This window comes from Mesoplodon bidens, assembly GCF_964165515.1.
Source record: "Mesoplodon bidens genome assembly, chromosome: 4".
Taxonomy (NCBI): domain Eukaryota; kingdom Metazoa; phylum Chordata; class Mammalia; order Artiodactyla; family Ziphiidae; genus Mesoplodon; species Mesoplodon bidens.
The window spans coordinates 87025512-87029600 of NC_138160.1; the positions used below are offsets into that span (position 1 = coordinate 87025512).

Here is a 4089-nt window from a genome sequence, read left to right on the forward strand (position 1 = left end):
TCTCAAAATGTGCAGAAAAAGGTTTTTAGCAAAAGTCAACATCTAATAATGATAAAGAGCACTAGGAAAAACAGGAATAAAGACAGTTTCCTCAACCTGACAAAAGACATTTATGAAAACTCTACACCTGATTTCAACCTTAATGATTATACTCAGCTTTCACCCCAAAACCAAGAAAAAAAGGCAAAGATGTTGACTCAGTTTTCAATAGCTGTGACTCATGAGAAGTTTCTTCAAGACACTGCATAACGTGATTAAGTTCAAATAGACTACTGTCCCAATAAATCACTACTGAGAAAATTTCCCTAAAGAAAAATGTCCCAAGTGAAAACTTAGGTCCTAAGACCATTGTTTGCATCTGAGGTTCTGTGATTGGTAGAAAATCAGAAACACGTGTAGAACAGGGACAGTTCCTCAAACAAGTTGGTACCGAGCAGGCAAATATTAGAGATGCTGAGTCCATTAAGAAATAACAAAACATGTATTCAAGTTTCAGTTTTGTCTGTAGTTGGTTGATTTTGAGTAAACCACTTAGGAGAATAGTATCCAAGCCCAGATTACCAAGACAAGTTAGTACCAGCTAACATTTATGCTTCCTTACTGCTCTAAGATTCTGTTAGGTAAGTAATTGGCATTTACATATGTTGATGGAACTAATTTCCCTTAATCAGGCCTAAAGTTGAGTAGATGCTATTTCTCCTTTTCATTGCCTTTTCTCCTATGAAAGCATGTAATTCTGCCATGAAACTAAGCTGGAAATATGTGGATTTACTACTTTAGAGTCCACAGTTGACCTTGTGACACACATAAAATTGCTTTTTTGAAAGCACTGAGGCTGCATAGATGAGGAAGGAGTTCAGCTCACCTAACTCTCTTTATGTGAAAAGTTTATGGCTTTAAAAAATGTCCTCTTTAGTTTTCAGGAAAAAGTTTTTCCAGAATCAAGCTTACATACAAGATCATATATATATATATATATATATATATATATATATATATATATATATATATATAATTTTACATTGATTTTGTTTGTTGTGCTATTCTATTTTTTTTCAGAGCAATATGCAATCATATCTTTTGTAACCATGGCAAAAATTTTAAGAGCTATAAAAGCACTTTGACTTACTAGATATATTTACATTAATGAATTTCAATCATTGTTAATTTGAAATATATAGGATGTTTATGCATTGTCCAAACATTTCTAACTGATTCTAAGGACTTCATACTATATAAGCACTTTATACTGTATTTAAAATTAAAATAGTATATTTCTTTAAACTGTTACTTTTCATAATTCATCTAATTCAATATTTTTATTCTATTACCTTATTGGGTACATTGATTAGTGTTATGCAAAAATTAAGTAAGAACTAAAATTAAGTTAAGACAGTTATGATCTGTATGAGAGGATTTACCTTCATGCACCCTACTCCATGTTGTGGTTATTTTTTCTGTTTCTTGAGCTTCTCAAACTTAGACTCATTTTCATTTTAGAGAAAATACAGCTGCTCATCTGAGCTCTATCCCACCAAGTGCCCAGCCACTGTATTTTGTCTTGACCCAGTGGTACCTCTCCACTCTATGGATAGCAGCAGACCTATGACCCATAGGGTTCTTATGCAACACATGATAAACATTTCCTAGGAGGCCCATATGGCCATCACCATATTCTTTTCCTAGGGGATTTGGAAGCAAGACTGAAAGAACTCTTTCAAGTTTTCAACCTGATAAACACTCTTTGGATTGCTGACTTTAGGAATTATCTGAGGTTATTTGTTACAACTTTCTTCACTGGAGGAAATGCCATAGGAGTAGTCCAACACGGCTCTCTTAAAAGTGTAACTGATTTTCGGGAGAGTTCCCATTCCTCTCACCTGCCTTTAAAAGTAGCAATTACAAATGGATGGTTTTTCTCATCATACCTACAGCACACTTCAAAGTGAGCTACACATATGGTCATCTCCTTTGCAAGTCCCAGGTGAGAAGAATCACTTCATTCTCAGCACAAGTCCTTTATAGAAGGGCATCTTTAGTCTAATTGTTTACCTTGATACACCTGAAACCTTACCTATTGAAGGGCCCAATTACCAGTGACTTATGTTTCAAACAAGATTGTTATCTGCTGTTCTACAGTCTTCTATTTGCTGTTTACTCATTTTATGTTTTTTCGCTTAACCTTATGACAAAGAAAACTGTTGCAATTTCATCTATTATGATTCAAGAAAAATCTGTGAGGATGTCAGCAAAAACTCTTTAACCCTAACAAAAAGTGGGCCAGAATTAGAAGACTAGATTTTCCAACTCTCACCCAAACCTCTATAACATTTTTAAAAAATCACCATCCATTAGCCCTGAAATTTATGAGATGATATCATTCGGTTTTAAATTCACCAACCCATTTCTAATAAGTTGTTTATGCACATGGTACAATATTCAAATTTGCAAAAATTTATTCTTGAAAGTAATTAACCCTCAGTTGTCTCCATCTGCCAAGATATCTTTCTTTGAAGCTATAGCTATTACAGTCTATGAAAGCAACACCACACAAACAGAGGCATAGGAAGCAATTATTTGATTTGTATTTCATCATTTCAAGTTTTTAAGTTAAAAAATTGTCTTAAATCAACATTTTTGTGCACATATTTTCCATACATGTAAATACAACTTTAGAATAAGCTTCCAGAAATGGGATTATAAAGACAAAAGGCATATTTGAAATTTTGGATAGTATTGTAAAATTGACTCAACTAAAGTGAACTTCACACACACACACACACACCTTGTAAACCCATATATTGTGTGTGTATTTTGCCCTTTTGCTCTGATACGAAAAGTATGATGTATTGCATTAGTTTTCTATTGATGTTTTAACAAATTTCCAAAAACTGAGTGGCTTAAAAACAATGAAAAACAACTTACAGTTCTGTAGTTCAGCAATCCAGCCTGGGTCTCACTGGGCTAAAAGAAGATCAGGGTGTCAGAAGAGTTACATTCCCTTCTGGAGTCTCTAGGGCATAATCTGTTTCTTTGTCCTTTCCAGCTTTGAGATGATGCCCACAGTCCTTAATGCACGGCCCCCTTCCTCCATCTTGAGTAACAAGAGTTACATCTCTGCGTGCCTTCCTTCAACACTCACATCTTCCTCTGACTCACTCTCCTGCCTCTCTTTTCTACCTTTAAGTACTCTTGCAATTAAATTGGACCCACCTGGATAATCCTGGGTAATCTGCCTATATTAAAGTCAGCTGAGTAGTAAGCTTAATTCTATCTGCAACCTTAATTCCCCTTTGTCATGAAACAATATATTCAGATTCTGAAGGTTAAAATATGGATATCTGTGAGGCAAGGGGCATTATTCTACTCACTGCATAGATAGATTGAATTTCCATTTATCTTATTTTAAATTAGATTGATCACATTTTAAAGAAATATTTTGATTCTTGTTGCTTCTTTAATAAAAATGAGTGCCCCATGTATTTAAATGTATTTTATTTTGAATGTTATGTAAATGTGGAAGTATAAGATTGTTCATCGAAGTAAAAATCCTTCAAGAGGCATATCTTTCATCTGATCTTAAAATGAGAAGTTTAACAAAATATTTTAATAAAAATGTCTTGAATATATTATTTATTCAAATATTGACTATAGAGAGTCATTTTGGTACATTTTCTTTCATGGTTATTGAATAAAACCCGTTTTGCCTAGTCATTTATTGGCTTTTCAAAGTTGTTTTAAGTCCGTAAGTCTAAGGGAAAAGAATTTTCTGCTATCGATCCCCTTAAGATTAGATAAAGGAAAATTCAGCTTCAGCTGAACTATATCAGCTTCAGCTGAACTATATCAAATTCAGCTAATTTCCTTCATCCTGGTTTTCAATCGGCTGCAAGGATGGTTTGAGGAGGAGATGAAAATAACAGCTATCCTCTCGTCATTTGCTTTTAAGTAGACTGAGAATAAATTCAAATGCAAAAGTGGAACATATTTTGAAAATAAAACATTAAGATTTACTGCTTGTATCTTCTATATTTTAATACTATCAGAAGATTGAAATACTGAAAACTGGTAATATGGTTTATGTTAGGT

General features: G+C 33.6%; 1 pseudogene across 1 annotated transcript; it reads right to left on the reverse strand.

The window, feature by feature from the left end:
* Positions 1–1515: 1515 nt before the first annotated feature.
* LOC308616338 (protein BTG4-like) lies at positions 1516–2405 on the reverse strand (annotated as a pseudogene). The gene is made up of 2 exons: positions 2402–2405; positions 1516–2213 (listed from the first exon to the last, which is right to left on the reverse strand). The product of its transcript is annotated as a protein BTG4-like (transcript).
* Positions 2406–4089: the final 1684 nt, after the last annotated feature.